The sequence below is a fragment of the Cicer arietinum genome, chromosome 4 (genome assembly GCF_000331145.2).
Source record: "Cicer arietinum cultivar CDC Frontier isolate Library 1 chromosome 4, Cicar.CDCFrontier_v2.0, whole genome shotgun sequence".
Lineage (NCBI taxonomy): Eukaryota > Viridiplantae > Streptophyta > Magnoliopsida > Fabales > Fabaceae > Cicer > Cicer arietinum.
Window position 1 is genome coordinate 22,741,767 of NC_021163.2, and position 14,168 is coordinate 22,755,934.

Sequence of the window (14,168 nt, forward strand, 5' to 3'; positions counted from 1 at the left end):
TTCAAATGGAAAAATGTCAAACGGTGATTACATAAAATAAACAAAATAGAAGACAACCAAACCAAAGAGTAAGAAACCTTACTGAATTGACAAGAGGATCATAGGTTTCTTGAACAAGATATGTCAATGTTGTACCACTATCAATAACAGTTCCCAGGTAGTTAGATTTTGATGATGCAATTACAACTGAATTGATTGAGAGAAGTTTCTCATTGACAACAATACTTTCAAGATTCAAGTTGTAATAAGTCTTAAGATTTAATTAAAAAACAAAAAGACGGATGAATTATACTGCAAAATATCTCATATAGAAGTGTGAACAATCTAACTAGAACAAACACAACATAAGAAACACTTTAAGAACCATGTTCTTAGAAATATCTCCTTTTACATTCAATTGAAAAATCATGTAATAAATTAATCAATTTTAAAAGGGTTTTCCACTACACATATTCAGTAGAGGTATGTCATGTGAAGTAACTTTGTGTAAGAAAAACATAAAGGAACCTAAGGAGATTCAATCAACACAAGACATATGCCTTCAAAACAATATCATCTTAAGAAACCAAAGCATTTTCTTCTCCGTAAGAGACATGAAGCCAAATATTTTCCAAACTCGCTGGTGTGACAAAAAAACTACCTAAAATAACAAATTCTAGATGTTGTAATAAAATGAAATTCACCCAAAAGAAATTATCAATTAATTTAAAAAACTGACATAGTGTTACCGCACCACACATAAAATGATTAAAATCCTTTGTATGCTTCTTTATATCAATTTTTTATTCAATATTAGAGAAAAATGATCCACAAACTAGAAAAAGAAAAAGAGAAAAGCAATGCAGAAAAGAACATACTGGGATGGGACAAGTGGACTGTAAGCAATACTTGGCTCCACAATCTCACTAAGAACTAGAATACCTCCTCCATTGTCATCTCCTTTCAAGCAATGAGAGAAAACTTTGAGTATTATTCCTTTTGAGGAAAATTGTGATACAATTGATAGCGGACCAAGGCCAAACCCAAAGATTCCATCAAGCGCTCTTATTGTGTTATTCAATCGTCCAAATTGATGGGTGCTACACCTATTGCCAAAACAACCACCCAATAAAGTTTTACTTCAAACCAAAATCAATATTAAGTATTAGTATTAACAAAATCATGGTAATGAATGCAAAAAGCTATCAAAGAAGATTACAAATCGGAAATCACAGACATCCATTTATAATTGTCCACAATAAATAAGCATAAGAGTTTCTCACCAAAAAAAAACAAACAGTTATCGGGGATTTAGCACTAACATGAGAAGATTGTCCGATGATTGTGTCAAAGTAAATGTCATCGGTGATATAAACACCTGAGGTACCACTCCAATCTTGAAATTGATAGGAGTAGTTGCGCGGATTATGGTTAACATGAGAAGAGCATCGAACATCCACACCTTGAACTCCAAAAGGACAATTGGAGTATGAGCATTTAACTAACCTAGCCGTGGATGAAGCAATCGTGTCAAAAAAATTAAGCTTAATATGTACAATATATAACACAATAAGCAACAAATATTAACCTCTAAATTATTACCTTGATTCCCAAGGCAACAAAAGAAGCACTATACCAAAAGTAAGTAGCACTAATTCGTATGTATAGTAAGCAAACAAAAATAAAAATTGAAAATTCTTACCCCAAGTCCATTAATTTGAGGACAATTATTATAAGATTTGCAGTTGACCCACAAAAGGTCACTTCCAGTATCAATCATTATAGTAAACTTCTTTGGCAGAGATCCCAATTTAACTTTGGTAGTATACATCCTAATAAAAAAACCAACAATAATATTAATTATTAATTAAATCTCACTATCTCATAAAAATTCAATTCAATTCAATTTTATTTAGAAAAATTAAATATGTAATAATATTATCAACAACTAAAAATAGATAAATTTCAGTCCCTTAACCTTAACTTTGAGTGGTGAGCTTTGTCGCGGGCTATCAGTGTCTCTATATCAATGGGGTGGTTGAGTGGAATAACTCGTTCTAAACAGTTCGTTCAACAATGTTGGCCAACAACAAAAGCGCAATGTAGAAAGTAAAATACTTTTTTTGCTTAAGATTATTTCTTTTTCTAATTGGTAAGGAGATGGAATAGGTGGAGTGATGAAAGTGTTAAGAGAGAATATTTTATGAGAATGATTATTAACTTGACTAACGTTCTATTTATATATGCCAAGCCTTCGTAAATTTAGTGCCGACAAATTCAAACGAAAATATGAAGAATGCCACTCACTTTTTATTGGAAAAACCAGAGATAATTAGCGATAACTATCTTAATGTAGAATATTCTTCCTCCACCTGTGCAGATAAATGGCAAAACAGAAAATACAATTCCAGGGCAAAAATAATTGGCAGAAAATTAAATATGAGACAAACACAATTTTTAACGTGGAAACTTCTCTCAAATTGAGAGAATAAAAACCACGGGACCTAGTTCAGTAAAATTTTCACTATAATAATTAATTGGTACACCAGAGTCTTCCTAATAACAATAGGGATCATCAATCAACAATAACAACCTTATAACAACCTTCCACTAAAGTGGGTATGCCAAAGTTACTCTCAGAGAAGATAAAACTACTCAAACTGTATATTAAAATAACAAACTCAGTGGTAGAAATAACATACTAAATTTGTAGATCAAACGGAGCAAGTTTGCTACACACCTGTTACCACCACGGAAACTAAACCCTTATTTTTCTTCTCTGGCAGTCGTTCTCTTTCGTTCTACTAATTCTTAGGATTTCTAAATCCCTTTTATTTCCTTCACGTGGGCCTAGCCCAATAATACCCTTTTTTTTGTTTCTTTTTTTTCAATAATAATAATACTAATACTAATAAAACTAGTGGGTTCCACTTGGGGAGTGAACCCACCCAACAAATATCCCCCTCACGACTCAAGTGGGAAGGTATTGCTCAACCATGTCAGCTTTCTTTCTACAACATATCATATTCGACACAGGCAAGTCTTCTTCATCATATCTTCTCAATTAAAAATGACTTCATTTATAGTGCATCTCGTATCCAATGATACCGCACTTCAATATGCTTCGACTTTGCATGAAAAGTCGAATTCTTGCTGAGATGGATCGCACTCTGACTGTCACAGAATAACACAAACTTATCTTGCTTGAGGTCTAACTCATGTAGGAATTTCTTCATCCACAAGAGTTCTTTGGAAGCTTCAGTTGCTGCAATGTACTCAGCTTCAGTAGTGGACAAAGCAACACACTTTTGTAGTCTTGATTGCCAAGACACAGCTCCCCCTACAAAAATTATCATATAACCAGAAGTAGATTTTCTAGAATCAAGATCACCTGCCATATCTGCATTTGTGCAGCCATCCAACACAGGTTCATCACCTCCATAGCATAAACACACTTTGGAAGTGCCTCTAAGGTATCTGAGAATTCACTTCACTGCTTGCCAATGATCTTTAACAAGATTAGAGAGAAATCGACTAACAACTCCAACTGCATTAGCAATATATGGCCTTGTGCATACCATAGCATACATCAAACTACCAATTGGGATGCATAAGGAACCTTCTTCATCTCTTATTTGTCTTTCTCACTTGTAGGACATTTATCATAATTCAATTTAAAATGAGTACTAACAGGTTTGCAATTGCTCATGTTAAACCTCTCTAACACCTTCTCAATATAATTGTGTTGAGACAACCACAATTTATTATTCTTTCCGTCACGAGTAATTCTCATATCCAGAAATTGCTTTGCAGGACCTAAGTCTTTCATTGCAAAAGACTTGTTCAAATCTTTCTTTAAAGATTGAATCTTCTTAGTGTCATGACCAACAATCAACATGTCATCCACATATAATAAGAGAATAATATAATCACCATCAGAGAATTTCTTGATAAACACACAATGGTCAAAAGTAGTTTTACCATACTCATGTTAATCCATGAAAGAATCAAATTTCTTGTACCATTGTCGAGGTGTTTGTTTGAACCCATACAAACTTTTCTTCAATTTACACACAAGTTGCTCTTTACCTTTGACTTCGAGACCCTCTGGTTGCTCCATATAGATCTCTTCCTCCAAATCACCATGAAGGAATGCAGTTTTCACATCAAGTTGTTCAACTTCTAGGTTCAAACTAGCTGCTAACCCAAGCACAACTCGGATAGAGGACATCTTCACCACAGGTGAAAAAATTTCATCAAAGTCAATACATTTTCTCTGATTAAAACATTTCACAACCAATCTTATTTTGTATCTTAGTTGAGAACTATTCTCTTCTGCCTTTATCTTGTATACCCATTTGTTCTTAAGTGCTTTTCTACCATTAGGCAACTTTACCAAATCAAATGTGTGATTCTCATGCAAGGAATTCATCTCTTCTTGCATGGCCTTTAACCACTTTTCTTTATCAACATTTGTAATAGCTTCTTGATAATACTATGGCTCTCCACTATTAGTGATCATCACATACTCATGTGGAGGATAACTTTGAGATGGTTGACATTCTCTAGTAGATCTTCTCAACTCAAACTCGGCTGGTGGCTCAACTGGAACCTGCTCATCATGGCGAGACATATGATCATTATCTACCTGTATATCTCCCCCATCAACAAAGGTTTCTGCAAGGGGCTTAGGCGCAACATTTTCAATGTAACTTCTGGAATTTGGTTTTTGTTTTTCAGCTTTATCAAAATCTTCAATAGTCTGATCTTCAAGAAATATCACATCTCGGCTTCTGATAATTTTCTTGTCAACCGGATCCCACAATCTATAACCAAATTCTTCATCACCATAACCGACGAATATACATTGTTTGGATTTACTATCAAGCTTGGACCTCTCATCTCTTGGAACGTGAACAAAACATTTGGACCAAAAACTCTCAAATGACGGTAAGAGACATTTTTCCCTGTCCACACTTTATTTGGAACATCACCATCAAGTGGTATAGAAGGAGAAAGATTGATCAAATCCACTGCAGTTTTCATTGCTTCACCCCAAAAGGATTTTGATAATTTTACATGAGAGAATATACATCTGATTCTGTCATTAATCGTACGATTCATTCTCTCTACAACACCATTATGCTGAGGTGTCTTTGGAACTGTTTTTTCAAATCTGATTTCATGTTCTCTACAATACTCTCCAAATGGACCTTTGTATTCACCACTGTTATCTGATCGAACACATTTCAATTCCCTTTCCTTTTCTCTTTCAACACTTGCATGAAAATGCTTGAAGACTCCAAATACCTGGTCTTTAGATTTCAAAGAAAATGTCCACACTTTTCTAGAGTGGTCGTCAATAAAAGTAACAAAATATGATGCACCACCAAGAGATTTACTATCCATCATACAAACATCGGTATGAACTAAATCAAGAATATTTTGCCTCCTATGAGGACAAGTATTATGAAAAGAAACTCTATGTTGTTTTCCAGCAAAACAATGAGCACAAGTTTTTAGAGATGTACCTTTCACAGGAAGAAAGTTTTTCTTTGCAAGTATGTTGAGTCATTTCTCACTCAAGTGACTGAGGCGCATATGCCATAAATCAGAAAATGCATCTTCAATTGCATTCACTTCTTCATTGCATAACTTCGTAGGCATCCTATAGAGAAAAGTGGAACTTTGCTCCTTTGCAACCACTAGGGACCCTTTGATGATTTTACATATACCACCACCACCAAAGTAAGTGTGATAACCCTCAATATCCAAGGCTTTCACCGAAATCAAATTGAGACGAATATTAGGTATATGTCTAACATTCTTCAATTGAAGCTTGCAACCAATCCCAGTTTCAACCCAAACATCTCCCATACTGATAATTTTACATACTCCTTCATCTCTCATTTTTACCATGCCAAAATCACCAACACTGTAAGATGAGAAGAAATCACGCTTAGGAGTAACATGATATGAGGCACCCGAATCAATAATCCAAGTTGAATCCTGACATGCAAGGTTTATGGAATTATCATCACAAACAATGTAGACATTATTAACAGATGCAACTGTTGTTGTATATTTATCATTTTTCTTCTCTTTGTCTTCATCTATTTCCCTTGATTGATCTCTCTTAAGGAACCTGCAATTTCTTTTTATGTGACCCGTTTTGCCACAATGATAGCATATCACTTCTTTTCTAGTCATCGACTTGCTTCTTGACTTGCTACGACTTTCAGAGTTGTTGCGTCTATGGAAGTTTCTAGATTGACTTCTCCCTCGTGACTCTTTAACTAGTGCTTATGACTTTGAGGAAGAACCAATCAAACCACGTTCGTTTCTTCGAGCTTCTTCATTCACCATGCTCTCTTTAACTGTTGACATTTTCAACTTTCCACTTGGAGATGAATTGGTCAACGTCACAACAAGGACTTCCCAATTATCAGGCAAAGAACTCAACAATAACAACGCTTGCAACTCATCATCTAATTTAATTTCTGTCGTTGTCAACTGATTCACTGTATTCTGAAAAATATTCATATGTTATGACATTGAATCCCCATCTTTGTATTTCATATTCACTAGCTTCTGAATCAAGAATGTTTTATTTTTCACATTCTTTCGTTCATACAACTCTTTTAATTTTCCCCACATCTTGTTAGTATCTATTTCAGTTTCAACATGTGGATATACATTAAGATCCAACCACTGTCTGATCAACGCCACTGCCTTTCTATTCATCTTCTTCCAGACAGCGTTAGTTTATCTGTGGGTTTAGCAGTGTCACCCTCAATAGGATCATACAAATCTTTACTGTATAACATGTCTTCCATGAGAGTCTTCCAAAGTGTATAATTAGAAGAGTTGAGTTTAATCATATTGGGACCTTTATTTTCCTCCTCCATTTAAATGCACAAGTCAAATAACCGAGCTCTAGATACCACTTTGTTGGGAAAAACCAGAGATAATTAGCGATAACTATCTCAATAATGCAGAATATTTTTCCCCCACCTGTGCAGATAAATGAACAAATAGAAAATACAATTCCAGAGCAAAAATAATTGGCAGAAAATTAAATATGAGACAAACCCAATTTTTAACGTGGAAAACTTCCCTCAAATTGAGAGAATAAAAACCACGGGACCTAGTCCAGTAAAACTTCCACTATAATAATTAATGGGTACACCAGAGTCTTCCTAATAACAATAGGGAACATCAATCAACAATAACAACCTTATAACAACCTTCCACTAAAGTGGGTATGCCAAAGTTACTCTCAGAGAAGATAAAACTACTCAAACTGTATATTAAAATAACAAACTCAGTGGTAGAAATAACATACTAAATTTGTAGATCAAACGGAGCTAGTTTGCTACACACCTGTTACCACCACCGGAACCAAACCCTTATTTTTCTTCTCTAGCAGCCGTTCTCTTTCGTTCTACTAATTCTTAGGATTTCTAAATTCCTTTTATTTCCTTCAAGTGGGTCTAGCCCAATAATACATTTTTTCTTTCTTTCTTTTATTTCAATAATAATAATACTAATACAAATAAAACTAGTGGGTTCCACTTGGTGAGTGAACCCACCCAACACTTTTCACCTTGTCTGTGATGCATGCATAGTGACAGTTAAAGCAATTATAGATCAAAATAAGGAGTTAATCCATATCCCTTAAAAAATGCATGTAAATAGAAGGACATAAAGATTTCCACCTTAATAGCATTGATAATGCTCCAATGGTTCACCTTTGCACGTCATTCGCATGGCTTTACCTACCCGTCTTCTTCTACTCAGTGATAAAAACAAAAACCTACAAAATAAACCCTTTATGAGAAAAATAAAAAGTTAATCAAAGAGAGATACCGCAATAAAAAGAAAGATTTTAAACAACATTAATAGAAATTAACATTTTCACAAGTTGAAAGACATCTTTGCTGAAAGGGGAATTTGCAAGAAAATGACGCGTTTGAGTACACACAAAGTGTTTGCTTCTTCGTTTTGTTACACTACAAGAAAAAAAGTTAAGCAACGACAGTAATTTGGATGCATTTTCTACCACAAATCATTTAATTTAATTTTTTCTACTATTTTGCGACACATTATATATTTTGTGAAGAAATTATTGTTTCCGTCTTAGAATGAGACAAAAGTTGTATTTCTATCTCAAATTTGAGATAGAATTTATATTCGGTCCAAATTTATTTAGAAATTTATAGAAGAAAATTGGTGTCTTAGTTGTTAGGGAATCTTTAAAATATTTACGTCGTAATTAAGTTATTTATCTTATTGTTATTATTTTTTCTGTTATCATCTTAATTTTCATAAAACAAAACGTAAATTAATTTTATTTTTAAAAAAAAAATGCTAATAAATTTCTTAATATTTTAAATGAATTGCTTAAAAGAATTAATATAAACAATGAAAATAATGGATTAAAAATATAAATAATATTTATGTAAAAAAATAAATTAAAATCATTTTATATCATATGTTTTGATAAAAAAAATTGTGAAAAAGAAAATAAATAAAGAGAGTAAAATGAAATAATACAACCAAAAGTATACATATATATCTATCATTTGCATAAGAGAAGTAATATATAGAAGATTCAAATTCTATTATGCAAATTGTCTATAAATCTATTGAAAATAGAAGAACAACAACCAAAGCTGTCATAATAATCTTCTAATTAATGATCATTGTTTTTAAGAAGGATAGTGGTTAAATAAGTGGAGTGAAAATTGAAATATAATAGAGAGTAGAGCACAAGAGTGAGTGTTAAGAGAGAATGAGAACGTGAATGTGAGCGAGTGTTAACATATTAATTGACGTATTCAATTTATACTGCTAGCTAGATTATAGCTAGCCTCATGAATAAAGTGAAAAAAGAAATTATGAACAAACAATGGTGTAAATAATAGTGGTTCACCTTTGCAAATGAGCATCACATTGACTATAGATCAAAATAAAGAGTTAATCCAAACTGCATAAAAAACACATGAAAATAAAAGGACGTAACGATTCTCACCTTAAGCGTTATAGCCCTGCTTCCAACACTTGTCCAAACTCATTGTGATAATTCAACACTTCTGCATTGCCATTGTGATAGCACAGGCGTGCATGCATGCACCGCCTACAAGTCGCTTTTCCCAAAGGCGACTTCGTGACATCCCTTTGATAAGTCGTCATCCCAAATGGCGAGCTCGTGATACACCCATCAGCAAGTCGCCATTCACAAAGGCGACCTTGGAAAAGCTTTGAGAAATCGCCTTTCCAAATGGCGATTTAGAGGGGAATCAGAATATATTCATATTCTCACATTGGAAACTTGCAAAAATGTGTTCATCCTTCTAGCCTTCTAGCCTTCTCCGTCCAATCTAATCTTTGCCAGAAGTGTGTATTTTCAAAGTACTTGTTGTGTGAAGCCATGCATAATATTTTATTGGTCATTCAAAGTATTGTCTTGTTTATAAATAGGTCAAGTCTATGATCATATTTCTTCACTCTTCCACTCTTCACAACTTAAATCTTCTTTATATTTTCACTCTTCCACTATTAATATTTCTTCCTTGGTCTTTCTATTTCATCTAAATGGCATTGTTATGGAATGACGATAATCACAAATCAGCGCTACACCATATTCAAAATTTTGTAAGTAATACAATACTTTATGTTATATTTTTATACTAAGTTGTATTCTAAAATATAGTTTTATTATAATATCTTCTAAAATATTTTTTTTATATGTTTTATACTAAGTTTTATTCTAAAATATAGTTTTATCATAATATCTTCTAAAATATTTTTTTTTATATCTAAGTTTTATTCTAAAATATAGTTTTTTTATAATATCTTCTAAATTTTTTTTTTTAATATTTTATACAAAGTTTTATTCTAAAATGTAGTTTTATTATAATATCTTCTAAAATATTTACTTTTTATATTTTATACTAAGTTTCATTCTAAAATATATTTTTATTATAATATCTTCTAAAATATTTTTTTTTATTTATATTTTATACTAAGGTTCATTCTAAAATATATTTTATACTATAGTATGATTCATCTCATTCTAATATCTTCAAATATATTTTTATTATAATATCTTCTAAAATATTTTTTTTTATATTTTATACTAAGTTTCATTCTAAAATATATTTTTATTATAATATCTTCTAAAATATTTTTTTTTATATTTTATACTAAGTTTCATTCTAAAATATATTTTTATTATAATATCTTCTAAAATATTTTTTTTTATATTTTATACTAAGTTTCATTCTAAAATATATTTTTATTCTTTGCTTATTACAGGACTCATCTCAAAATTTAAGATCACTTAGCCATAAACACATTGCACCAAATTCTTTAATAATTTCATTGTTGAATGAAGCCGGGTTTGGTAATATATCACAAATAGAAAGTTATAAAATAGACAATTCACTTATTACTACTTTAGTTGAAAGATAGAGACCTATAACCCGCACGTTTCATCTTCCAACGGGTGAATGTACCATAACATTAGAAGATGTTGCGTTGCTACTTGGCTTACGTGTTGGGGTAAAGTTGTAACTGGATCAACTATGGTATCATAGACAGATGATTTTTTAGATTTGTTAGGAGTCGTGCCACCTGAATCTCAAAGAAAATGGAATTTTATAAAATTAAAATGGCTAAGAGAAACATTTTCAATGTTAACTCCATAATCATCTAATGAAGAAATAATTATACATTGTAGAGCATACATTTTAGAATTGATTGGCGGCATATTAATGTCTGACAAATCCAACAACAGAGTACATATTATGTGGTTGCACTTGTTGAGAGATTTGCGAGAGACATGAGAATATAGTTGGAGTTTAGCGTGCTTGGCAACACTTTATAGAGAATTGTGTCGTGCATCTGAGCCCGGTGTTATGTCGATCGACGAATGTTCACATCTACTTCAAACGTGGGGATGGTACCATATGCCATTTCTTGCACCAATAAGTAATCTTGAGTCTCATTTTCCATTCGCAAAAAGGTAAATATCAATAAAAAGTTAAATATTATATTTATAAAACTATCAATTAATTCACTAACATTCAAATTTATTTTCATAGATATAGTGGAAAGGGTATGAAATTTGACAATACACCTCGTTATCATACCATTGGATATCAATCCAAAATTGATCACATGACCGTTAACGATGTAATATATTAAAACATTACATTATTTCTATTATTTTATTTTTCTTATGCATATATTACTAACAAACTTATTATATATCAGTTTATCTGGAGGTCATTGATGATTCTTCATCATATGCATATTTTCCCACTATTTTAGTCTTATTTATCCTCAATCATTAGTTAAATTAAGGATTTATTTGATATATTTTGTTGATTTTTGTTCTTTGAGTTAATAAAATGTTGTGTTTTTATTTCATTGATTAAGTAGGAATTTTTCGTAATTTTACATTGCGTTGTGTTTTAGTGCAGTGCTGAATTTTGGTGAGAAATCAACATGACATATGTAGAGTATTTCAGCCATATCAGGAGTTGTAGATGTCCAATTGGAGTCAAACCAAGTGCAAATGAAAGCTTAAATTCATAGCTACACCTTTCATGAAGACTCCGGAACCAAATTCAGAGTCGAAAGATGAGAAACATGCAATATACGCCGGATAGCAGATGCTGAGCGCTTGGAGCGCGCCGAACGCACTTGGGGCGCATTTTCAGCCATCCAACACTGCCCAGACGCGCCTGGAGCGCGCAACACGCATCAGCAACCATAAAAACGCAACTTTTTACTGTTTAAGGGATCTTTTTGACTCTTGAGAAGTTGGGAGACTTGTGCCCTAGCATAGAAACTCAAAGACGGTCGTTTCTAACATCATTGGAGCAGTTTTATCAAGAATCATTCATGAATCCTTCTTGTAATTCTTCTCTAATCTTTATCTCTTTTATTTCTGTCATGAGTAACTAAACCCTATTTGTTAGGGATGAGTGTAACAAGATGAAACCCTTATTTTTATGATATGATTTCTAGTTATATGAATGAATTTATTGAATTATTTTTCTCATCTATGTGCTTAATGCTTTTTATTGCTTGATCAACATTAAAATGTTCTAGGATTTGTATTTTGAAACGGAGGTGGACTTTACGAATGCTTGAGATGAGAAATTCATGAATTTGTAGTCTAGACATAGGTGCAGGTCATGAAACCAATTAAATTAGTTGCAAAGCAATAATTTACAAGAGAATTTCTACATGGTAATGCTTAATTATAATCTTAAATCTACTAAGGAATTAGGGGTTACTTTGGAATTAAAGGTTCTGTCACTAAGACATTAGGGCAAGAATAATAAAGAGAATTCGGTAATAATTCAATAAAGGAATTCAATAACTAGGATCAAATTAGACACCAAGGTTGAATTCGAAGTGAAACTCATCCCTGACATTTTTTTCAATTTATAAAGGATCAATTTTACTATTGCTGTCAATTTTAAATATTATTTCAATCAACTTGGGAACTTTTTGTTCAATTTTAGTAACTAAATATAATTCAATAGTAAAACGCAATCCTTGAGTTCGACACTCGGTACTACCGTTTTATTATTACTTGCAACGATTCAGTACACTTGCTGAAACGCTATCAGCCATATCTACGTCTAACATACGATCATCTAGAAGACAATTGGCTATGGAATGCATCTACATATTTAATTTGTTTCTATATAATAGAAATGCATCAAACTGATAGATTGAAACTACAATTTGGACTACCTCAAGAAATTCCACATCCTTTGAGGAACATGAGAAAGTATCATAAGGTAGATTTGCATAAACAAGTTTACTATAGTTGGGCATTATTCTACGAAAATTAGAACAAAGAGTGGAATGAACGAGAGAATCATATTCTTCATGGTCAACATCTAAATGTTGAAGTCAAACCAAGTTATGAATACATGGTTTGGTTTTGCAAAAATTCTAAACGATTTATTTCTGTAGAAAACCAATTGGTTGATCCTCGTGTCAATCAACCTCAACCTCCACCACAATCTAGCCAATATTTTTTTCACCATAAACCTCCACCACAATCTAGTCAATATTTTTTTCACCCCCAACCTCCACCACAGTCTAGCCAACATTTTTTTCCAAGAATCAATGTCCAACACAACACAGCAAAATCAATATTATATACCAACACCTCCTGACACTCAACCGCCTCCTCATACTTTTACCCACACACCACATCATCATACTTTTACCATAAACCTCCACCACAATCTAGTCAATATTTTTTTCACCCCCAACCTCCACCACAGTCTAGCCAACATTTTTTTCCAAGAATCAATGTCCAACACAACACAGCAAAATCAATATTATATACCAACACCTCCTGACACTCAATCGCCTCCTCATACTTTTACCCACACACCACATCCTCATACTTTTACCCACACATCACATCAATCTTACGGGTTCACGCCAAGGGAACAATTTAATTTTGACAGTCAACAACCACATCAAGAAGACAATCGTCGACTATCATTTGCATCAAGCGAAGAGGAATTGTTGTATAACACGTTCAACACTCGTTATAATACACCTGAGTCCACTACCCGGTTACTGAATAATATGTGTCAACAAAACTTTCAAATTCCAAGCTTTGGGAATGCATATACTCCGTTGAATCAAATATTCAACTGGACTCAAGGTAGAAGTAGTTCTTCTGTAGCACTTCCTCCTAGACATCCTCCACAGCAAGAAGACGGAGATCAAGAAGAAGAAGAAGAACAACAACAAACTCGTGATGTACCAAGGTGTCGTCAAAATCCCATATGTGTGAGAAAACCTCGGCAATGTGATATTGGAGGCCACCTTCGACATTAATTATCGTATTTTTTGTAAAATTTATGATGTTTTTTATGAATAAATTATGTAATTTAAAGTTTTATCGTAATTTAAATTTTCTATTTATGTATTTTTATGAATTATATTCATTATAATTATATATATATATATATATATATATTATTTTTGTTATTTCAATAAAAATTGAAATAAATGTTTTATTAAAAAAATCTTTGGGAAATCGCCATTTCGAACTTGGACTTCCAAAAAATTTATCGTATTTTAAAATTTCTATTTATCTATTTTTATGAGTTATATATATATATATATATATATATATA